The 26171-nt window shown below is 39.3% G+C and overlaps 1 pseudogene; it reads left to right on the top strand.

Annotated features, from left to right (window-relative positions):
- Positions 1 to 23408, top strand: part of LOC114317126 (coniferyl alcohol acyltransferase-like) — a 37956-nt pseudogene extending 14548 nt beyond the window's left edge.
- The last annotated feature ends 2763 nt before the right edge of the window (positions 23409 to 26171 follow it).

A 26171-nucleotide genomic window follows, 5' to 3' on the forward strand; every position in this document is an offset into this window, starting at 1 on the left:
TATGAAACCACTTTATGGGGTAGTGGACATGATTTACGTACCCAATTCTTTATTGATTAATATATATATATATATATATTTTATTTATATAATAATATAAATAAATAAATAAAACATGTGGCATATGGACCACTTATGGATATGCTTACATTCTCCCACTTGGCATATATGACACATTTTTTTGACTTTGGAGTAACCAACAAACTGATTGTGATCATTAAATAAAAATATCCAAACCTTATAAAGAGACATAATACACAAATCATAGCGGTTATACTCTATCAATTGAGTATTTCCTTCCATATATTACATTGTATGATACTCTCAACTTTATGTGGTGTCATTATTTATGAATAACTTCTAATAAGTTATTCTGGGTCCAATGATCCTTATGAATCAATAGTTCCAATGGAATGCATAGCATTACAAATACTTTAGGTGCACAAAATGATGCTTTTCACTAATAATAATCAAAATGTCATGACAAGATAAAATAAAACAAAATAACAATTAGAAAAATTATTGAGCTAACCAATCAGTCTCATGCCCTCAACGTGTTTTGAAAACATCTTTACAGAAAGACCTTTAGTAATGGGATCTGCAACCATCATATTGGTACTAAAATGCTCAATACTGACTTCTTGCTACTGTAGACACCCCATTTTTGACCGACCTTAAGACTCAGACGTCATCGGTTGAGCGCTCGGTGATAGTGCATGATGCGCTCATTTCGAGTTTCCGGAGTTTTGGCTGAGTGCCTTGCCTCCGGGACTCTGAACTCTTTGTGCTTTGGCTCGGTTTGTGGATCGAACCTTGTTTTCCTTCCCTGGAGGGAGGAAGGGGTCTTGTAAACCCCCTCTTGTGGTCGTAGACCACTTTTCGCGCTTGGAGACTAGTTTCCGATTTTCGGAGTCTTCGGCTGCGCGTCTTGACTTGGGACCGCTTAACGTTCTTCGTTTGGCGTGGTTTTTGAACCACACCTTGTTGCCTCTGCCTAGAGGGACACTGTGGTCTGGGAGACCACTTTTGTGGTCGTAAACTACTTTTGGTGCTCGTAGACTAGTTTTTGAGGCTTTCGGCTGCGCGTTTTGCCTCCTGAACTTTCGTTTTGCATCTTTTTTGGTTTGTTTTTGGTACAAACCTTGTTTTCCATGTTTGGAAGGTGGTACAAGGGTGGGAGACCAGTTCTTCCCCTTAGAGACCACTTTCCTCCCCGCCAGCCAATTTTCTGGTCGGCCAACTGGTCTCCTTGGTTTTTAGGCCATCTTTTCTGGTCGGCCACCACACCACTGCATTGTTTTCATACTGCTGACCTCTCCCCCCATGGCTGACCACTTTTTGTCTTGGGAGACCACTTGTGGTGGTCGGCCGACCACTCTGCTTTTCATCACCTTTTTGGAGATATTTTCAATACAACTACTGTGCCAGCTGGAAGGCACAGAAGCCATCCTCCATGCACGTGTATGGAGGGATGGCTTTGAGGCCAAAGCTTGTCCAACAAGCCTGTTCTTTGTTCTCTATAAGAAAGAACCTCCCCCTCCCTACTCTAGGTTCAGAAAATCTTGCTTGAGCTATGCATATCATCTATATCTATACAACACCATTCCTCTCTTATTTTGTGCCTAAAAGTGTCATTTTATCACACTTTTGCACACAAACACACACTCAAACACCATACTCTTGGAGCTGAGGTCCCTTGAAGTTGTTTTTGAAGTTTTTGGACTGGTTTTGGTTCAAAAAGTGTGCTGGAGTTGCAGCTTTGAAGGTGTTTTTCAAGGGTGAGAAACTAGCCCTTTAAACCCTTGTTTTGCTTAAGCTTTTGGACCTATTGCATGCTGTTTTAAGCTTAACTTTCTATTGAAAAAAGTTTTGATTTTTGGTCCTTAAAATGTTTGTTTGAGGTCACTTTTGTGTTGGGGGTAGTCTACCCCCTCTTAGGCCTTGTTTGGTCTTGTTCTTGTGTCATCTTTTAAGCTATTGGGACCACCTTGTTTTGGCCTTCTCACCACTGAAAATTAGAAGAATTTCAGTGGTGGAAATGGTGTTTTGAGGTCCCAAATAGGAGAGGGTCATCCCCTCTCCTTATGTCTTGAATACTTGCTTCACATGCCTCATGTTTGAGCATGTTTGTTAAGCTTATATTGGCTCAATCTTAGCTTGTATTTGGAGTTATTTCAGCATGGCATACCACTGTTTTGACTTAGTTTTGTCACCTCATGCGTACTTAATACACTTGTAGTGTAATCCTCATAAACTAGTCTTGTATGCTTCATGAAGTAGCATGTCATTCTAACTTATTTTGAGTCCATCTCAGCATGTTCTTGGTTTTTTTTTGCCATATTATACCTCTGTTAAGGTTTGGTTTAATAGCCCTTTGCACGCTCCTTGCACTTGTAGTGCATTTCCATTTAGTAGCCTAATGTGTACCATGCTTTAGACCATCATTCTAGGATGATTTTGGCTTAAATTCAAGATGATTTTGTCCATGTTTTAGCATGCTCTAGCTCTGATTTATGTTGTTTTGGTCATGCATGCCTTGCTTTGTATAGCTATAGTGCATTCTAGCTTGTTAGTTTTGTGTATCAAGTCCACTAGCATGCATTACTTGGACTATTTTCATAATTTGGCATCATTTGAAATGTGATTTTAGTTCGTGTAGTGTGGTCATACACTTGCATTTGTCGCTCTTTCAATGCGTTGGAGGGTTTGCCCTTTATGCCTTAAACATGGGTCATTGCGTATGCCTTCATGCCTAAGCTTGTGAGCTATCATTTCAATGTGTTTTTGGGGTTTTCTTGCCATGATATAACTCTAATTTTTGTTGGCGAAGCCATCTCATACTTAGTCTTGGTAGGTGTAGTGTAATCCACCTTATTTGCCTTGCATATTCCATGCCTTATGCCCTTCATGCTAGCTTGTTTTGGCTTCCTTCCATACATGTTTTAGTATTATTTTGACATGTTCTAGGACTTTTTTTGGTTGCCTTGGCCATATGCTTCATGTTTTGCATAGTTGTAGTACAAGTGCCTATGCTAGCTTCAACCATCGGGTACCATAGCATGCTTCATTTGTGTCCTGTACATGATTTGGCATCCTTTAACATGACATTTCAGAGCACGTAGCATTGCCATGTTCCCACTTCATTCACTCTTTAAGTGCCTTTGAGTGTTATGCATGGTTGCCTAGTTTGTGGCCTAGCATGCATGCCATCTTGCCTAGGTCCTTGAGCCCTTATCTCAGCATGTTTTGGTCTTTGTTTAGACTTACTTGAGCTTTGTCCATGTTTGGTTCAATCATTTGTGCCATGTATTGCATGCCCCTTGTGTAGTCTCTTTAATGGCTTTGTGCCTTAGGCCCTCTTGCATGCTTTACTTGTGTTGTTTGAATGATTTGGCATCATTTCACACTTGATTTCAGAGCCTTTAGTGTTGTCACAATTCCATGTTTATCGGCTTCTTCATCATGCTTGAGAGTTGTGTTCTTAGGCCTACTTGATAGGCCAATGCATGTGCATGCTCGATTTTCCCTTTTGTGCCTTAGTTTCATCTTTATGGCCACTGTTTTGGGCATGACTGAGGTCTGTCCATTTTGGTTTAAGTCCATCGAGCATTGTGTATGCCATGTTACATTGTGTTGAGTATGCCATGTTACGTTGCATTGCGTATACCATGTTATTCTTTGCATTGTGTATGCTATTTTATTGCTTTGCATTGAGTGTGCATGCCATTGGCATTGAGTATGCTATGTTACATTGCATTGCCTGTTTGCATGCTTGTCCCTTGCATATTGTTCGCATGCTCGTTTAATTGTATTACATGTTTGCATGCTTAAGTTGCATTGCATGTGTGCATGCTTGAGTCGCATTGTGTATGCCATGCTTATGTTGCATTTTGTTTGGAATAGGTGTTAGTCCAAACACGAGAAGCGAGGGACGTTTCATACTTGAAGTGATGAAACGTGCCTCAATTCTCGGTCACCGACGCTCTTGATCATACATGATAAAGTTCTAGGCTTTATGTGTTTACTTGTGCATTCATCTACATTAAATTGTGCAATTTGGCTTCTCGGCCATCATGCATTGAGATGCGTGACTGGTGACCCGAGGGTCGAGAACCACACTCCCTTGAGCTCATGAAATGATAGAGAGGGTGGTTGTGCACACATATCTTGCAAATACATTGCCATGCCTTTTCTTGCGCTCTGTTGCAGCAAACTGGAGAAGTGCAGCAAAAACTGGCTGGCCAGCCAGAAAAACTAGCTGGCCGACCACTTTTTCTGGTCTGAAGTAACAAAAAGTGGTCGGCCAGTGGCTAGAAGCACTCCTAGGTGGTTGGCCATCCTTCCACAGGTGCACAAGGTGAGTCAGAAGCTTTGTGGAGCTTGGTGCAAGGTTCTGAGAACAATTGTAAACAGAGGCAAATCGGGGCATCGCGTTGGATTTCCGAACGAGGCGGCCGAGCATGCATGCACTCTTCTTCCTCTGAGGACATTGTTTTACTGTTTTACTTAGCTAATTTGCTTAGCTTGTTTATGCTTTGGATTCTGTACTTAAGTACATAATGCGGTTAGCTGCTTAATTGTTTTGTAATAGTTAGTTAACTAGGATTAGTTAATTAGCTTTATTCTGTAATAATTAGTTTAATTAACTTAGATTAGCTAGTTAGCTCATTATTCGGACCCTCCGTCGAGAGGGCCAATTGATATAATAAGTGTGCGTGTGTGTGATGCATGTCTTCCAAACCCCATTTCTTTCTCTCTTTTACTTAACCGCTTACGATGGTTAGTTTTAGGGCATATTTTGATTAGCATACTTATGCTTCGCATGTATGCATCGATTCATCTGTATTGCATGCACCGGGCTCGGCGCATCATACTAACTGCATTGTACTTCAATTCCAATTTGAATACATATATCAAGTTGCATTTCATATGCCATCTTAGAATAGCCAAGCCTCTCTGAGTTACATTTTTGCATGTGTTGCATTAGCCATCTTAACATGAACTAGGATCATGCATGATTTCTAACTAGTTCTCTGTTTTGGCTCGGAGTACACTGTGAGTGTTTATGCTTTACCATACTGCATGTGTGTTAATGTTGCCATGTATAGCATGCTTGCCATGAGGCTAACTGCTTATTTGATATAACTACCTGAATGCCTGTGGGTGAAGGTTGGATTGCTTGAATTGGAACAATTCATCAAATTCCCGATTTAGCCTACTTACGAGTAGCAAACTTCAAATCATTTTCACAAACGAATATGCAATGTTTTGTTCCAACTTAGGCGATCTGGTTTATACTTGTTTGATGTGCGCATAACATAGTAATTCTAGGTTAATAAACGGAATAAGAACACATGTGTTTTCAAAAAGAAAATATCATGCTTAGTAAAGGCCAATCTTTTGATCGGGTGAGTGGGGGTGCTTATTGCATGACCTTCCCCTCTCGTACCCAAGTTCCCGAGTCGAGGCAACTTTTGTGATGACGGACACGTGGCCTTAGGCACGAGTCATGGTTTCCTAAATTCCCCCAAAATAAAATATTTAGGTGGCGACTCTGTATCTGGCAAAGCAGTCCATGTTTGGCACTTCTTTATAAAAATCAGTTTTCCAAAACGATTTGCCGGATTTGGACTCTTTGGTGATTTATTGGTCTCACATTGCACTTTGTGAGATTAGATTCAGAACCGTGACATGAGTCCGAACTTGTAGTAGCGAGAGAACAAAACGGAATCCGTGCCCTCACAGCGCAGAGCCCGGAGAGTTCTCAGGGCACGTCTATAGTTTCTGGCAACTCTGCTGGGGACTTAGAGAACTTGACTCGAACTCATGATATCTTGTTTTTACTACACTTATTTGTTTCTTTGCATTGCATGTGCATTGGTGCGCCTAGGACACCGTGTTTTCCGTATGCTATTCCTGAACGATTTGCCGACGGCTTACTTTGAGAAGCGTGCCACAAGGTTGACCGGTTGCGGGCTCTGCCATGATGGGAACACAAACTCCGATTTTTACCGAGGCACCCCTTTTTGGCCATTCGACCTAGTGCATGTTCGGAATCTATAGTGACCATTCAAAGCTAGGACAAGTTGCTTACTCGATTGTAGGTTGTTTGAAACCGATGCGTACGTAGTGAAACCCTAGCTCTTGACAAAATAGGACAGGGAAACCCTACCCCTCCATAGGGGTGTTTTGGCTCTCATTTGCTTGCTATGTGCTTTTAGAGTGTGCCTCTACAGGAATGCGTATATCAGTTTGCAAGTCTGAGTATCAGCCTTGAGGGCATCAGTATTTTGGGGGAATCAGTTTTACCCGAGGTTGTCAGTTTACAGGAAGAATTTTGAGCAGAATTCAGTAGAGAGTGCAGTCATTCAGCTATACTCATATCTGTTCTGGTGAAATCAAGCTGAGATGCTGTCTGTTTTCTCTTTTGCTAGGTAGTCTGGGAACCATAGCTTCAGAAGGCTCCAATATTCCCTGGGTACATTGGGCTTGTACTGATAGACTTTGTTAGGTCAGAAATTCAGTTCAGAGCAGTTAGTGCTTTCCTTCGCTGAGGCAAGGCAGAGAAAGGCCAATCAAGGCTCAACGGTTCATCTGATCCGTTAGTCACCAATCACATCACCTTTGTTCAATTTAGCAGAGTCATGATGACGCAGAGTTCAGAACAAATTGTGATCATGACAGCGGCATTAAACCAGGGAATCACCATACAGGGTGAGACCGATGCTGAAATGCAACGCCCATCTGGGGCACCTACCACACATCCAGTCTTGGAACCCCAATCATTTCAAACCCGTGAGCCCACTACTTTTGAGCTGATGGGAATGATTGGCGATCTTCAGAGAACTGTGGCTGATCTAGCCTTTGGACTATCGGCTCCGCCATCGACCACATCACATGCTGGAAATTTCATACCAGAAGACCCCCCACTCTTGGGGTGAATTGTAATTGAACTCAGCCAACTTGAAGCCATCCTAAGTTTGGGCAATGACATTTCGACAACAACAGGGTTCCGCTCTGATGTAGCGACCCAAACCTTCGACCAAGCTGAGGCAAGTGGAAAGAACAAGGTAGTGGTAGTCATCGATCCCTATGAACACCTTCTGTGGGTTGTTGAGGCTTTAAAAGCCGAAGGATTGAACAAACAGCAAGTGCTCGCAGTTGTTTCAAAAATTGTGGATGACACTTTCACCACTCAGAATGAGAGCAGTTCAAATCAAGGGGAAAACCGGGAGAAGGGCCGTCGTACCAGAAACGATCCTTTGAGCTCTAAGTCTACACCCGAAAGAGATCAGAAAACCAAGTCAGCACCTAGCGACCCTTTTGCTGGTGCGTCCAGCAAAAATCCACAAACCTTGAAGTATCTACCCCGAGGTCGCAGGGTCTTCCATGCCCTCTATATGCCTTTATCCAAGGCTCTTCAAATCCTTGTTGAGAAAGGCCATCTCAAACCCCTCGAGCCTCAGCCTCTCCCTGGTCGTCTTCCTCCCGATCATGATACTACCCAGTACTGTGCGTACTATCAACAAACCGGTCACAGCACCGACAGTTGCTTTCGTCTTCACCACGAAGTAAAGGATTTGTTTGACAACGAGGTCATCATCCCACCAAGCTCAGCAAAGTCTATCGTCATTGGATCAGTGAACTTGGGGAATAATACATGTGATCAGGGGATAAACCACCTGCGGGCGATGCTTAGTTTACTCCAGATGTGGCGTATGGCAAGCACTATTTTGAGCATTTGCGAATGCTAGTTTTTGTGCTTTCTGACTTCGGTATTGGGTCAGTCTTGTTGTGCTGTATATAGTCAGTCTTTTCATACTAAGTCAGTTGGGTCTGTCTTGTTGTATCGAGTCAGTCCTGTTTTGTTAGAGTCAGATGATTTCGGGGGTGTTACCTCGGACATCACTTGTTTGTTTTGGTGTTTGTCTTTTACACCCACTCTTTTGAGTCTGTTTCTGCTGTGGAGCCAGTTACGCCAAAAGATCTGAATGAAATAGCAGTGGTTTTTCACACTTTTGTATTTATTTCTACCTTGCGCCAGTTGTGCCAAGAGTTCTGAATAAAATGGCAGTATTTGACTAAAAAATCTGTGTCTTCTGTGCCTTGAAGTCATTGCATTGACCTAAGTTTTTTTCAAAACTTTTTGAACACTGTGGTGAAAACAAAGAAGGAGGATTTCCTCGGGTTTTGCAAAATTTGATCATCTGAGAGAAAGAGAGGCGTGCTAAGCCCTTAATGAATGAAATCATGCTTGTTAACGTGAGTACTGAGAAGGATCCTGGCTTGATCCAGATTGGTTTTACATTGTCTTCAGCGTGAGCTATTAGTCGCTTTCTTAAAAGATTTCAAACAATGTTTTGCGCTGTCTTGCGAAGACCTGTGTGGAATCGCTCTTGAGATTGTGCAGCTTAGGATCACTTTCAGCCTCGAGACTCGACCCCTTTACTTTCAAACCTTGAACTTAGATTTAGAATGTTCAACGGTCAACCACAATGTGAGGCCTGTGTGGCCAGATTTGAAGCAGCCCTCTACCTAGGGGCAAAAACAGTCACATCAAGAAGATCATATGTCATCAACAGAAAGCTTGCAAATCTCGATCAAAAGTAGCCCTTGAACTAGGGGCAAAAATGTCAAATGTGCTCGAAGAGTCAAGATTGGGGACATTTCTCAAGCCAACGACGATCGACAAGAATGTCGAATCCCAGTAGGGAGGAAAGAAGAAAGTATTGCTAAAGAACAATCGAGTCCCTATCCACAACACTAGGGGCAAATTCAGCTCCCATTGGATGGACTTCTACATCATCAGCGAAGAGCAGCCATTCTCCTGGATTCATATGGCTTTGAGATCCTAAAACCATTTGACATGGACAAGCTACTCTTTTACCCTCGAAAGGCTCGCTGGGTCGAAAACCCAGAAAGGCGACCTAGGCAAAAGTTAGAGCAAGAAAAAGAAATGAAAAAAAGAAAAAATGCAAAGAATGAAAAAAGAAAAGATAAAAAAAAGAAGAAAAAGAAAAGAAATGAAAAGAGAAGAAAACTCGCAAGGTTGAAAACTCGGAAGGGCAGCCTTGACAAAAGTTAGAGCGTAAAAGGAGAAGTTAAATACCCGAGTGTACCCTGACCCCGGAACTACGTCAGCCTTGATTCTCATGTTTGGGATACGTAGGCAACTTCATTCTGAAGTCCAGCCATAAACACTTCTAAATTGATTGTGTCCATGTAATGGTTTTGATCATCGTTGTCTTCTCTGTATCCGAGAGTTCAGTTGTGATCGTCACCTTGAGAATTGGTTACAGTGTGTTGCGGTGTTATTCAAACAAGGGGCAACTTTCCGTTGCCGTACAGTGCGCTGTGGTGCCATTCAGACAAGGGGCAATTTTCCATTGTTTTGGATCTGAGGTTGTGCATCTCAAGAGTAAATTCTATGTTGGTTGAGTAGTGGCCATTTGTAAAAACAGTTTTTGAGAATTTTTACTGAGGTTGACTAATTCTCTTAAAAATTATTTCATTTTTCCAAAAACTAGACCATTTCTTGGACCCAAAAAAGGAAAATTTTCAGTGCTCATAGCCTAACTTGCATGATTTCAAATCAAAAAATCGAACAAGTATGTTAATCTTACTTTCATATTGATCAAAATTGTTTTAGTAGAAAAAAAAAAGGGGGTCAAAATGATGAACTAGGGGCACAATTGAGTCAGGTGTTCTGTCTTTTCCCCATTGTTAACATACTTGCCAGAAAGGGCACTCTACTTGCCAGAAAGGGCACTCTACCTGCCAGAAAAGGGGACAACTGAAGCTAACAGCAAAGGGCCGAAAGCTCTCAACATCCTCCAAGCAACAAGGTATCAAGCCAAGTGCGAAGCATGAATTGGAATGGATTAGGATATTCCACTCCCTCATCTGGACACAATTGATCACGTCCAAATTCCCCGGTAGAACATCGTCAACCGATGTCAGCTGCAGATTTGCTACACTCCCAGTTGTAGCGCAACCCCTCTGTGGGAGAAGCTCACTGTTCTGAGCAGAAGAATAAGAATCTAGCAGAATGCTAGAGGCAAGAGCCCGCAACTTCTTGCTTATCCATCAACCACCCAGGGGAGGGATAAAAAATGAGAGATTGAAGAATAGAGAAATGTGCACTGAGAGAAAAGTGAGAAAAGGGCTTTTCAGAGAAAAAGAGATGGAGTGTCAGAGTGATGTGAGAATCACAAATGAGAAAAGGGTGGGAAACAATGCCCGGGGAAACTGGCTCCTCGCGAACTGAGAAGTCTCTCGTCTTTGTAACATATCTGAGTGTTGTGTGTGTGTGTTTTTTATTGTCTCGATTCTTGTTTCGAGTTGTTTCGAGTGTTTCTCAATATGTGTAGGTTGTTTACCCTTTTGTTTTCCTTTATTGAGTCGTCGTGCGCTGTGTTCAGTTGTAGACTCAATACCTGGTTTGGAACTCATTTCTCAACTTCAATTTCAAAATGAATCGTTTTGTACTCAGAGTGTTGTGCCATTCTCCACATTTGTGCAAAACATGATTTGTTCTTTCATAAAACCGCAGGGTTCAACCCAGGTCATGTGAGAACAATAAAACCAGGACCTATCTGAAGCTATATGGGTTCCGGACTGCAAAGCAAAAGAAAAGAGGGAAAATGTCGGGCGTCTGAGTTTGTTTCGACTTCAGTAAGTTTCGAGATTGCATTCCCTGTGTACCTCTTCAGGTCTTGCTAATGCTCCAAAGTATGAGTGCGCCTCTACCTCAAGCTCAAGATCAAGCTTGTTTCAATGCTAGAATGGCGATCAGAAGTTGGTCGTGTTTGCGATGATTCCTAAGGGACCAACTGCGACGGTGGAAACTAGAGTTCGAATGGTTGTTGCCTAGAACGCAAAGGTTCGAGATTTTCAAGGCTAAAGTCTGGTTTAAATACCCAGGGGTGTATCCCCGGCTTGAAATCTGTATGGAAGCCCCATAGGTTGAGATAGCGTGTGCGTGCCTCAATTCTGGATATTGAACCAACCTAGTCTGTCACCCCGTTGGAGAATAGGGAAAGTTGTGAATATGATCAGGAAGAAAAACAGCATCCATAGCTTCTACATGCAGATGTTGCTACTTATCAGCATTTCAGGACCTTCTTACTGTGAGTCGAAGGTAAGTGTTCGAAGAACACAAGAGGGGGGGATCCCCATCAGAGTATAGCGGTTTATCGCCACTCACCCCGTGAGGTGCTTTCTAAAGCGCCGCTTTGTTTGTTTATTGCATTCTTTAAACATCATGCATTGTATTGCATTGTACCTATCAAGTTTCTTTCTCATTCATGCACGATATTGTATGTACGGTTCATTTGAAACTGGCACAACCAGACGATTTTGTGTGTACGGTTCATTCAAAGAATTTCCATTTAAGATTGCTTTACTTATTGTATCTATCACACTTTGTTCATATATTGTGTATCTATCACACATGTTTCGCTTTGTGTATCTATCACACTATTCTTCTCTTTATATCACACTTTGTTTATTTAGTGTATCCATCACACTTCATTCACTTTAATGCATCTATCACACTTTGTGTTCACCTTTAGTGTATCTATCACACTTCATTTACTTTAGTGTATCTATCATACTTTGTTCACTTAGTGCATCTATCACACATTGTGTTCACCTTATGTGTATCTATCATACTTTGTTCACGTAGTGCATCTATCACACTTTGTGTTCACCTTTAGTGTATCTATCATACTTTGTTCACCTAGTGCATCTATCACACTTTGTGTTCACCTTTAGTGTATCTATCATACTTTGTTCACCTAGTGCATTTATCACACTTTGTGTTCACCTTTAGTGTATCAATCATACTTTGTTCACTTAGTGCATCTATCACACTTTGTGTTCACCTTTTGTGTATCTATCACACTTTGTTCACTTAGTGCATCTATCACACTTTGTGTTCACCTTTTGTGTATCTATCACACTTTGTTCACTTAGTGCATCTATCACACTTTGTGTTCACTTTGTGTATCTATCACACTATGCTCACCTTGTGTATCTATCACACTATGCTCACCTTGTGTATCTATCACACTCCGCTCACTTTGTGTATCTATCACACGCTCGCTTTGTATGTCTATCACACTTCATTTACTTTAGTGTATCTATCACACATGCTCGCTAAGATTACATAATTTTCTTACATCCTTTCTTTTGGAATGTGTGAGATTGTTATTTCTCATTCGCTTGCTTAAATTATTGCATTTATTTTGCATAATTGCTTCATTACAGCCCTCTTTGCATGATCATAAGCTATGTTCGGCATCTTGCATGTCATTTGCATCTTGCCCCTGCTTGCGGGCACATCTCTTTGTTATCTTGCCCGTTTGTCTAAGTCTTCGGCCTTGTCAAAAATGGGTTGTCTCTGAGCTTTGACATTCACTCCCGTCACTTATGACTTTCGAGTTCTGTCAAACAGGAGCAACTGTAGACACCCCATTTTTGACCGACCTTAGGACTCAGACGTCATCAGTTGAGCGCTCGGTGATAGTACATGTTGCGCTCGTTTCGAGTTTCTGGAGTTTTGGCTGAGTGCCTTGCCTCCGGGCCTCTAAACTCTTTGTGCTTTGGCTTGATTTATGGACCGAACCTTGTTTTCCTTTCCTGGAGGGAGGGAGGGGTCTTGTAAACCCCCTCTTGTGGTCGTAGACCACTTTTCGCGCTTGGAGACTAGTTTCCGATTTTCGGAGTTTTCGGCCGCGCGCCTTGACTCGGGACCGCTTAATGTTCTCCGTCTGGTGTGGTTTTTGAACCACACCTTGTTGCCTTTGCCTAGAGGGACACTGTGGTCTGGGAGACCACTTTTGTGGTCGTAAACCACCTTTGGTGCTCGTAGACTAGTTTTCGACACTTTCGGCTGCGCGCTTTGCCTCTTGAACTTTCGTCTTGCATCCTTTTTGGTTTGTTTTTGTACAAACCTTATTTTCCTTGTTTGGAAGGTGGTACAAGAGTGGGAGACCAGTTCTTTCCCTTGGAGACCACTTTCCTCCCCGCCAGCCAGTTTTTTGGTCGGCCAACTGGTCTCCTTGGTCTTTGGGCCATCTTTTCTGGTCGGCCACCACACCACTGCATTGTTTTCATGCTGCTGACCTTCTTCCCCCATGGCCGACCACTTTTTGTCTTGGGAGACCACTTGTTGTGGTCGGCTGACCACTTCAAGTAGTTGGCCGACCACTGCTGCTTTTCATCACCTTTTTGGAGATATTTTTAGTATAGCTGTGTCCGCTGGAAGGCACAGAAGCCATCCTCCATACACGTGTATGGAGGGATGGCTTTGAGGCCAAAGCTTATCCAACAAGCTTGTTCTTTGTTCTCTATAAGAGAGAACCTCCCCCTCCCTTCTCAAGGTTCAGAAAATCTTACTTGAGCTATACATATCATCTATATCTATACATCACCATTCCTCTCTTGTTTTGTGCCTAAAAGTGTCATTTTATCACACTTTTGCACACAAACACACACTCAAACACCATACTCTTGGAGTTGAGGTCCCTTGAAGTTGTTTTTGAAGTTTTTGGACTGGTTTTGGTTCAAAAAGTGTGCTGGAGTTGCAACTTTGAAGGTGTTCTTCAATGGTGAGAAACTAGCATTTTAAACCCTTGTTTTGCTTAAGCTTTTGGACCTATTTGCATGCTGATTTAAGCTTAACTTTCTACTACAAAAAGTTCTAATTTTTGGTCCTTAAAATGTTTGTTTAAGGTCACTTTTGTGTTGGGGGTAGTCTACCCCCTCTTAGGCCTTGTTTGGTCTTCTTCTGGTGTCATCTTTTAAGCTATTGGGACCACCTTGTTTTGGCCTTCTCACCACTGAAACTCAGAGGAATTTTAGTGGTAGAAATGATGTTTTGAGGTCCCAAATAGGAGAGGGTCATTCCCTCTCCTTATGTCTTGAATACTGGCTTTATATGCCTCATGTTTAAGCATGTTTGTTAAGCTTATGTTGGCTCCATCTTAGCTTGTATTTGGGGTTATTTCAGCATGGCATACCACTGTTTTGACTTGGTTTTGTCACCTCATGCATGCTTAATACACTTGTAGTGTAATCCTCATAAACTAGTCTTGTATGCTTCATGAAGTAGCATGTCAGTCTAGCTTATTTTGAATCCATCTCAGCATGCTCTTGGTGTTTTTTTGCCATGTTATACCTCTATTAAGGTTTGGTTTAATAGCCCTTTGCATGCTCCTTGCGCTTGTAGTGCATTTCCATTCAATAGCCTAATGTGTACCATGCTTTAGACCATCATTCTAGCATGATTTTGGCTTAACTTCAAGATGATTTTGTCCATGTTTTAGCATGCTCTAGCTCTGATTTATGTTGTTTTGGTCATGCATGCCTTGCTTTGTATAGTTATAGTGCATTCTAACTTGTTAGCTTTATGTGTCAAGTCCACTAACATGCATTACTTGGACTATTTTCATGATTTGGCATCATTTGAAATGTGATCTCAGTTCATGTAGTGTGGTCATACACTCGCATTTGTCACTCTTTCAATGCGTTGGAGGGTTTGTTCTTTACGCCTTAAACATGGGTCATTGCGTATGCCTTCATGCCTAAGCTTGCGAGCTATCATTTCAATGTGTTTTTGGGGTTATCTTGCCATGATATAACTCTGATTTTTGTTGGTGAAGCCATCTCATGCTTAGTTTTGGTAGGTGTAGTGTAATCCACCTTATTTGCCTTGCATATTCCATGCCTTATGCCCTTCATGCTAGCTTGTTTTGGCTTCCTTTCATACATGTTTTAGTGTCATTTTGACATGTTCTAGGACTGTTTTGGGTTGCCTTGACCATATGCTTCATGTTTTGCATAGTAGTAGTACAAGTGCCTATGCTAGCTTCAAGCTTCAGGTACCATAGCATGCTTTATTTGTGTCGTATACATGATTTGGAATCCTTTAACATGACATTTCAGAGCATGTAGCATTACCATGTTCCCACTTCATTCACTCTTTAAGTGCCTTTGAGTGTTATGCATTATTGCCTAGTTCGTGGCCTAGCATGCATGCCATCTTGCCTAGGTCCTTGAGCCCTTATCTCAGCATGTTTTGGTCTTTGTTTAGACCTACTTAAGCTCTGTCCATGTTTGGTTCAATCATTTGTGCCATGTATTGCATGCCCCTTGTGTAGTCCCTTTAATGGCTTTGCGCCTTAGGCCCTCTTGCGTGCTTTACTTGTGTTGTTTGAATGATTTGGCATCATTTCACACTTGATTTTAGAGCCTTTAGTGTTGTCACAATTCCATGTTTATCGCTTCTTCATCATGCTTGAGAGTTGTGTTTTTAGGCCTACTTGATAGGCCAATGCATGTGCATGCTTGCATTGCCCTTTTGTGCCTTAGTTTCATCTTTATGGCCACTGTTTTGGGCATGACTGAGGTCTGTCCATTTTGGTTTAAGTCCATTGAGCATTGTATATGCCATGTTACATTGCGTTGAGTATGCCATGTTACCTTGCATTGCGTATGCCATGTTATTCTTTGCATTGTGTATGCTATTTTATTGCTTTGCATTGAGTGTGCATGCCATTGGCATTGAGTATGCTATGTTACATTGCATTGCATGTTTGCATGCTTGTCCCATGTATATTGTTCGCATGCTCGTTTCATTGTATTGCATGTTTGCATGCTTAAGTTGCATTGCATGCGTGCATGCTTGAGTCGCATTGTGTATGACATGCTTATGTTGCATTTTGTTTGGAATAGGTGTTAGTCCAAACACGAGAAACGAGGGACGTTTCATACTTGAAGTGATGAAATGTGCCTCAATTCTCGGTCGCCGACGCTCTTGATCATACATGATAGAGTTCTAGGCTTTATGTGTTTACTTGTGCATTCATTTACATTGAATTATGCAATTTGGCTTCTCGGCCATCATGCATCGAGATGCTTGATTGGTGGCCCGAGGGTCGAGAACCACAGTCCCTTGCGCTCATGAAATGATAGGGAGGGTGGTTGTGCACACATATCTTGCAAATACATTGCCATGCCATTTCCTTCTCTCTGTTGCAGCAAACTGGAGAAATGCAGCAAAAACTGGCCGGCCAGCCAGAAAAACTAGTTGGCCAACCACTTTTTCTGGTCTAAAGCAACAAAAAGTTGTCGGCCAGTGGCTGGAAACATTCCTAGGTGGTCGGCCATCCTCTCACAGGTCCCCAAGGTGAGTTAGAAGCTTTCTGGAGCTTGGTGCAAGGTTCTGAGAACAATTGCAAACAGAGGCAAATCGGGGCATCGCGTTGGATTTCTGAACGAGGCAGCCGAGCATGCATGCACTCTTCTTCCTCTGAGAACATTGTTTTACTGCTTTACTTAGCTAATTTGCTTAGTTAGTTTATGCTTTGGATTCTGTACTTAAGTACTTAATGCGTTTAGCTGCTTAATTGTTTTGTAATAGTTAGTTAACTAGGATTAGTTAATTAGCTTTATTCTGTGATAATTAGTTTAATTAGCTTAGATTAGCTAGTTAGCTCATTATTCGGACCCTCCGTCAAGAGGGCCAATTGTTGTAATAAGTGTGCGTGTGTGTGATGCATGTCTTCCAAACCCCATTTCTTTCTCCTTTTTACTTAACCGCTTATGATGGTTAGTTTTAGGGCATATTTTGATTAGCATACTTATGCTTCGCATGTGTGCATCCATTCATCTGTATTGCATGCACCGGGCTCGGCGCATCATACTAACTGCATTGTACTTCAATTCCAATTTGAATACATGTATCAAGTTGCATTTCATATGCCATCTTAGAAAAGCCGAGCCTCTCTGAGTTACATTTTCGCATGTGTTGCATTAGCCATCTTAACATGAACTAAGATCATGCATGATTTCTAATTAGTTTTCTGTTTTGGCTTGGAGTATACTGTGAGTGTTTATGCTTTAGCATACTGCATGTGTGTTAATGTTGCCATGTATAGCATGCTTGCCATGAGGCTAACTGCTTATTTGATATAACTGCCTGAATGCCTGTGGGTGAAGGTTGGATTGCTTGAATTGGAACAATTCATCAAATCCCCGATTTAGCCTACTTACGAGTAGCAAACTTCAAATCATTTTCACAAATGAATATGCAATGTTTTGTTCTAACTTAGGCGATCTGGTCTATACTTGTTTGCTGTGCACATAACATAGTAATTCTAGGTTAATAAACAGAATAAGAACACATGTGTTTTCAAAAACAAAATATCATGCTTAGTAAATGCCGATCTTTTGATGGGGCGAGTGGGAGTGCTCATTGCATGACCTTCCCCTCTCATACCCAAGTTCCCGAGCCGAGGCAACTTTGGTGATGACGGACATGTGGCCTTAGGCACGAGTCAGGGTTTCCTAAATTCCCCCAAAATAAAATATTTAGGTGGCGACTTTGTTTCTGGCAAAGCAGTCCATGTTTGGCCCTTTTTTATAAAAATCAATTTTCCAAAACGATTTGTCGGATTTGGACTCTTTGGTGATTTATCGGTCTCACATTGCACTTTGTGAGATTAGATTTAGAACCGTGACATGAGTCCGAACTTGTAGTAGCTAGAGAACAAAACAGAATTCGTGCCCTCGTAGCACGGAGCCCGGAGAGTTCTCGGGGCACGTCTACAGCTACTTAACACAGTCTCAAACAGCAAGATACTTTATATCGATATGCTTACTTCGGCTGCCACTTTTGTTGTTGTTAGAAAAGAAAACCGCAGTCGAATTATCATAGTAAACCTTTAATAGCCAAGAAATTGAATCCATAATTCGAAGCCCTGTGATAAAATTCCTTAACCAAATAGTCTGTGATGCTGCTTCAAAGAATGCTATAAACTTTGCTTCCATTGTTGACGATGCAATTATAGTCTCTTTGGCTCTCTTCCATGAAACAGCACCGCCTGCTAGTAGATAGACATATCCTAAAGTGGATTTTCTGGAATCTCGACAACCCACAAAATCCGAGTCTGAATATCTAACCACCTCAAGATAGTCAACATGGTGCAAGTAAGAATGTAGTCCTTTGTTCCCTTTAAGTACCTCATGACTTTCTTTGCAAACTTCCAATGTTCCATTCCTGGATTGCTTTGGTATCTTCCAAGTATCCCAACCGCAAATGCAATGTCAGGTCGTGTACAAACTAGAGCATGCATTAAACTGCCTACGACAGACGCATAGGGAATGCTAACCATTTGTTCCTTTTCCAAATCATTCTTCAGACATTGACTTCAACTGAATATGTCACACTTGAAAATGGGTGCTGCATTAGGAGTGCAATCACTCATCCTGAATTTCTCCAAAACCCTTTCAATGTAGGCCTTATGATACAATCTTAATGTTCTTTTGGACCTGTCTCTCTGAATCTCTATGCCAATGACATAAGAAGGTTTACCCATATCCTTCATTTCAAAATTTTGGGAAAGAAATTGTTTAGTATCATGCAACAAACCCAAATCATTAGATGCAAGTAAAATGTTACCCACATATAGAACTAGAAAAATGTATTTGCTCCCACTAACCTTAAGGTATATACAGTTGTCCACAATGTTCTCCATAAAACCATATGAAGTAATAACATTGTGGAACTTTAAATACCACTGTCGAGAAGCTTGTTTTAGTCCATATATGGATTTCTTAAGCTTGCAAACTAAGTGACTATCATTATCAGAACAAAAACTTTCAGGTTACTTCATATGTATTTCTTCCTCAAGATCCCCATTTAAAAATGTCGTTTTCACATCCATTTGATATAACTCTAAATCAAAATGCGCTACTAATGCCATGATAATTCTAAATGAATCCTTTTTAGAAATTGAAGAAAATGTATTATGATAATCGATGCCTTCTCTTTGAGTAAAACCCTTAGCTACAAGTCTGGCCTTATATTGTTCGACGTTGCCATTTGAGTCTTTCTTGGTCTAATAGACCCATTTATAACCAACAACTTTAACTCCCTTAGACAACTCGACAATTTCCCAAACTTGATTCTTAGCCATAGATTCCAATTCTTCCTTCATGGAATCATACCATAATTTAGAATCATCCATATTCTTGGCATTGGAAAACGAAATAGGATCATCCTTAGGTCCAATGTCAAAATCAGACTTCATTAAGTATACAAAATAATCACAAGAAATTACTGACTTTTTAGCTCGTGGCGATTTTCTTAATTCTGTAGTCTCAATTGGGACTTGAGCTACAGGCTCTATGTTGACTTGTTCCTCTTGTGGTGAAAGTCCTTGAATTTGTTGATTTTCAATGATATCAAGTTGATTATCCTAAAAGACAACCAATTCATTTATATTCACGGGTGTTGTATTAGGATGCCGTGATTCCTCTCACTCTATCTTTCGAGGGTAACTCCCACTAGAGTCAACTTCCTCAAGAAACTTAGCATTTCTGGCTTCAACAATTCTAAGTGAATTTGACGGAGAATAAAATTTATAACCCTTGGGGTTTTCCGCATAGCCTATGGCAAAACCACTAACTGTTCTAGGGTCTAATTTCTTTAAATGTGGGTTATACACTCTCACTTTAACTGGACAACCCCAAACGTGTAAGTGCCTTAAACTTGGCTTCCATCCGTTCCATAACTCAAATGGTGTTTTGGGAACAACCTTGGACCGAACCCCATTTAAGATATACATAGCGGTTTTCAAAGCTTCACTTCACAAATTTATGGGCACATTAGAATAACTAAGCATGTTCTTTACCACGTCCATAAGTGTTTGGTTCCTTCTTTCAGCAACACCATTTTGTTGTGATGTGCCAGGCATTGAATATTGTGCAATAATGCCTTCTTCTTTAAGGAACTTAGCAAATGGACCTGGTAATTGTCCCAATTCTATGTACCTCCCATAATATTCTTCATCCTGTCTGACCTCATAATTTTAATTTTCTTTTCTGTTTGTTTCTCTACCTCTACTTTATAAACTTTAAAGGCATCAAGTGCCTCGGCCTTATCAAACAAGAGGTAGAGATACATGTATCGTGTATAGTCATCAATAAATGAGATAAAATATCTTTGACCATTCAGAGAAGGCGGAGTAAATGGTCCACAAATATCAATGTATGATTCCAAGAATTTCCTCGCTCTTTTTGGAATCTTTACTGGTCTCGTTGGTCTGCTTTCCCTTTATGCATTCCACACAAATACCAAAGTTAGTAAAATCAAAGAGTCAGAAGGACTTCATCATTAACCAACCTCTTTATTCTCTCAATGGAGATATGTCTTAATCTCTTATGTCAAAGCATAGAGGAGGACTCATTAACAATTACGCTTAATGCCAATATCACCATGTAAGGTTAAAAGATTTTGTTCAAAAACAGGATCCAAATTTAATTTGTACAAACCATTAATTAAAGTACAAAATCCTATAGAAATAGAGTTTTTAAAGAAACTAAAATTTTCTCTAACAAACTGAAATTCAAATCCAAAAGGTACTAGTCTAGAAATAGAAATTAAATTTTTAGAAAAAGATGGAATGTAAAAAGTGTTTTCAAGATCCAAAACAAAGCCATTCTTTAAAACAAATCTGAAAATTCCCACAGCTTCGACGTGCGAACACATCCCATTGCCCGAATAGATGCCTTGTTCACTTCCCATCAGTTTCCTTAGGCTGAAGAAGCCCTGCATGGTACTAGCAATGTGAATTGTAGAACCCCAAATCAATCCACCAATCAAATTGATGAGTATTAACAAAATTAGATTCATAACACAGAAGAGATATGAGATTACCTTTCTTCTTAAGCCATTTCTTATACGTGGGGCATTCTTTCATGTGACCTTTTTTTCTTGCAGAAGAAGCATGCATCCTTATTGCCATGATTTTTAAATGGCACTTTACCAAGCTTCTTCAATTTTTGATCACATTTGCCCCTTTTTCATTGCCCTCCTTTATGTGTTACTAGATGAGCATTTTCCACTTTTCCATGCTTCAATCTCTCCTCCTCTTGAACACGCATGCTCAAAAGTTCATTGATAGGCCATTTTTCCTTCTGTGTGTTGTAATAAATTTGGAATGCTCCATATTCCACAGAAAAAGAATTGAGTATGAAATTAACAAGAAATGACTTAGAAATCTCAATCTCTAAGGACTTAGACGAGCTTCAATGTCCCTTATTCCATAATGTGCTCACGCACACTCCTAGAATTGTTATGATTCATTCTTGATAGTTTGTTCATTAGGGTGCTTGCCAATGCCTTGTCAGAACTAACATATTGCTCTTCAATAGCCCTCATATAGTTCTTGACCTTATCAGATGGTGGGATTGAACCCCTAATGCTCTAGCTGATAAGTAACTTTATGAACATTATGCTTAAGCGATTAGATTGCTTAAACTTATCATAAGCACTCTTTTCTACAGCGGAACTCTCGTTCCTGGGTTCAGGAGGTTCATCCACACGGAGTGCCAGATCGGGGTCCATGCACCCTAATGTTAGAAGAATTTTGTCCTTCCAGTCCGAAAAATTATCATCTTTCAAGAATGGAATACGAGAAGACTCATTAGATAATACAGATGTAGAAATCACTGCAATTACCAAGAATACCATTAACACTTTGAAATAATAACTATAGTTTGAATGAACTAATGTCAAATTCAGTAACAAATCTAAACCTTCCTGTGGGTAGAGGTCACTAAACTTTATTAGATTTGCTATTACTTTATAATATGACTAATGGATTCCGAAATATTCAAAGGAAAAGAAAACTTATACTTATGGGTTTAGAGTGTTCAATCCCTTTAATACCCAATCCATTATCTTATTCCAATTTAAATTTCATAAATAACTATTTTCCTGTGGGACTGAGAAATTATTTATAAAACATAATTGCAATATAAAAATGTTAAATTATTATTTTTTTTTTAACTTTATGTTATCAAAATACTGAGGATCACTACATCTTTATGTCTTAAGATGCTGTGGCTATTCTTAAAACAAATATATATATATATATATATAAATTTATTTATTTATGGCATAATTTATTAATGTGAGTAATTCCTTATGGTCACAACAAGTACATAATCCTTTAATGCATATAATGTATAATACATGCAATCAGATTAATATCACATGAATCCTAAGACCAAAACACATGTAATTCAAACTCATACTAGATTTTGTTTAAAAGTTAGACCAAAATAAATTCCAAAAGTCTAACACATAGTGTATACATGCTCTTATTTCACATAAATTTTCATGGCATAAAGTAACAATTTTATCATTATTTGTACATGCAGTAGTGTCTTGTGTTACAGTCATAAATATAAAGCTAGGATTTCGTCAAATAGTGAACACGTTGGTATAACAAAGATAATGATGGGACAGAGATATGAATAAGATCGAATATGATTTGGCCTCCATAAAATTAATAATGCTAAACAACATAACAAAACTTGGCTTTGATACCAATTGTGATAATTAAAATAATTTAATTAGGAAAGAAGAATACCTCCTGCCATGATGTCCAAACCTTTCAATCTCATTCTTTGAATGATCAAGTCTTGAATGTATAAGCAAAACTCACTCACAAAACACTTTCACAAAACTATAAGGAAAGTGAAAGGAATAAAGTTTCAAGCCTATTCTATTCAAAAAAAAAAAAAAAAAAAAAAAAGGTCTATGTTTTGATGGCTACCACATGCATATATAGATAGGCTTGGACCCATGATCCAAGTGTAATTTCTCATAACTTCCTACTATTAGAAAAGTTGTAACTTCCTATGAAACCACTTAATGGGATAGTAGATATGATTTACGTTAGTTACTCAATTCTTTACTGATTAAAATATAATATATATATATATATATATTATTTATATAATAATATAAATAAATGAATAAAACATGTGACATATGAGCCACTTTATGGATATGCTTACCTGGTAGGCTAAGGATGGGCGGTAAAGAAACTGACAAGTTAAAATTGATGAATTCTTACTTTGGGAACGTTTTGTCCATTTCGCTTGGCGAAAAGAGAGCTGATGAGCTCAGAAAGAGGCCATTGAGTTGGGCGGCGGACATGGTGCACGAGTGCTTGGAAAGTGCGGTGACAAAAGAGCACTTCCTAGACTTAATAGACTGGGTAGAGCCTCACCGTCTAGAGCCGACTCTTACAAAGACATATGCTAACGGTGGGGATGAGGATACCGGACCAGCTTTTATGCTGTCAGCTGAGTAGTAGTTTCCGGTGTCAAAGGTGGACTTTGGGTGGGGAAAGCCAATGTTAGGGTCGCACCATTTCCCTTGGGGTATGGAGACTGGGTATGTGATGCCCATGCCGAGTCCACTAGGGAATGGTGATTGGGTTGTCTATATGCACCTGTTGAAAGGCCAAATGGAGTTGATAGAAACACATTTGGCTCATGCGTTTAGGCCCTTGACTTTTAGGGGTTGTTTGGGATGTCCTAAATAAGTGCACATTTTGTCTTTTTACACTAAAAAGTAGAGGAAAAAAATATGAATGTTTGAGTTAACTTTTTGACTTTTTAAGAAAAAATGTGTATTAAAATATTGTATAAAATTGTAAAATTACGAAATTACCCTTGCTGACACTGCGCAGTGCACTTTCTGTCACTTTTCAAAAAAAAAAAAAAATTTATATCACATCAATGGCTACAAGTGTGCCACGTTGAAAATTTTGTTGGAATGTGTGGCTGCACAGTTTGTGCAACGCTGTTTTGTTTTTTTTTTTTTTTTCTTCAATTGATAGATTTCTCGCCAAAAAGAGGTAAATAGTATAAACTTTTTTACTTTTTTAGTGACTTTTTGGCTTTTTGAATTTTTTTGAGGATGTCAAACCTGGCCTTAGTTAGCTGAATCCTATTTGATAAAAAGAAGGGTTAATTTTACTTTTACATTTTGAATTATTTGAATATTTTGAACTATCAATTTGATTTAGGCCTTGATAATTAATAGACTATTTTAATAAAAATAAATAAAAAAGTCACTATAAATAATCAAATCACTGCCTACTTTTTTAATACATAATTTCATAGAAAGATTAAAAAAAAAATTACCAAAATAATTAATTCCCAAAACAACAATTAATATTCATGTTTTTACGTGCTAGTAAGTCGGATTGGAAACAATCATTTATAACATCATTGACATTATTCAGATGCGTTAGGGTGAATTGTGGTAGATCAAAAAGTAAAAAATTCTTAGAGTGACACGTGTCGCACTTGATAGAAAAATGGCTGAGATTGAAAGATACCAAAACTGTGTCGGTTTTTGTTGGAGGGAGGAGACTTTTAGAATTACTGGTGGTAATTCAAAACACACAGAGAGATATATTAAAGTTGAAAACTCAACTTTAATCAATATTGGAAAACAAACACAATGGAGAAAGCCTCTCTTTCTCTGAAACTCTTACACTCACTACTAAAAAAATGACATTTTGTTACTATATAATTTGCAACCACCTAATTATCAGTCACAAATAATCAATTCATTCCTTATATTTTTTTTTCTTCTCCCTTTTCTTATAATTGCCCTAGCCCTTTTTCACAAACATTGATATCGTCTCTCTCTCTCTCTCTTAAATCAATCATCAAAGCTCTCACTTTTTCGATTACCATTGACATTTCTCTCTCCTTCAGTCCCCTTGCCTCGCCTTCGCCCCTGCCCTCTTTAACCTCTGTGTGTGTGTGTGTATACATACATATATTTGTGTATATATCGCTGATAGCATGTGTTCTAGATGATTCTAGAGAGAGAATTGACAAATAGTTCTGAAGATCTATGGCAGATCGTTCTCTCTCTCTCTCTCTTCCTCTCTCTCTCTTTTGCACGCGTTTAAAAGACTTGTATAGCTCTACTTTCTCGCCCGCTCGTTCGTCAACTTACTCACTCACCATCGTCGTCTGAAGATCTCCAGGCGTATAAATCTCTCTAAATCCCTCTCTCTCTTTCGCAATCTCTCTCTCTCTCTAGCCACACACACATATCATACGAGGAAGCTTTGGCTTGACTCATTCCTTTCTCATCTGTGTACATGTATGTACCGGTTCAACTCATTTCATTCTTGCCCTATTTTCTTGCAGTTTTCCATATCTATTAGTGTATATCTCTCAATTTCTTCTTCAATACATTATAGTGAGTAGTACATTATCATTTTTAACTTGGAATCAAGATTTCATTAATTGTCAACAAGTTTTAATTCATTGAGGCAAGAACTAGTAAATTTGAATTTGGAAGATAAAAAGTCCTAGTATTGAATTTGCTTGATTTATATGTGATATTTAATTAGTTCGTTGATTATGCTGACTGGATTTTCTAGTTGATTCATTTGTCAGCATTGATATTGACATGAATCTTTATCACCTGGTACAAGTGTATTCATCATTGCTCTTGCTGTTGGAACTTTTGCTTGTTGGATGTTGTGAATGTCTTTGGTGATTTCTATAATCATATTTTTTTGTATATGTTTGGAGAAAGGAGGGAGGGAGGAAAATTTTCAAATTTATTCGGTCCAATCAAGAAACATATAACAAATTCTAAATTCTTACAATTCCATTTACATAGTTGATGTGAATTTTCATGGATGTTGAACAATTAACTTTTGGGATCTTTTGCAGGTACTACAAAAGTTGATTGATAAAGAGTTTAAGGAATTATACATTTGCGCACTTCAACATTGCATAAGAAGCTGATTGATGAAGATTTTAAGGAATTATACATTTTTTAACTTCAACATTGCATAAGAAGATTGCATCTGCTTTCCATAATTTCATCAAACTTTCAGGTTTTGAAAACAAGCTGGAGGCATTGCTGCATGTCTATTTATGTTGATCTTTGTAATTGTTCTATACTAATCACCAGTAATAAAGCAGTGGCAGTTTGGCATTGATAGCAATAGTAATAGTAGCAATGACCTATCTTTTCTCCTGACGAAAAGAAAAAAAAAAGTGTTTTACACATAAGAACATAGACATCATGTTGAGGGTGTTACATGGCTATCGTATTACCAATGGAATTCTAATGCTTTTGAGACAAATTATTTGTAGGTCATTTAAAAAACTTTTCCAAAAGGTGTACTGTCTGATACTTAATTTTTTGCTACAGTGGATAGCTAAACTTGATTAGCCTAACTATGGAAGGGAAAAAAAAAAAAAAAATAGATGTCTCTAAGGGATCTAAATCTTATGGTGGAAGTAGGATGACTTCTAATTGTATC

Source organism: Camellia sinensis, chromosome 1 (assembly GCF_055761805.1).
Source record: "Camellia sinensis isolate YWXY chromosome 1, ASM5576180v1, whole genome shotgun sequence".
Lineage (NCBI taxonomy): Eukaryota > Viridiplantae > Streptophyta > Magnoliopsida > Ericales > Theaceae > Camellia > Camellia sinensis.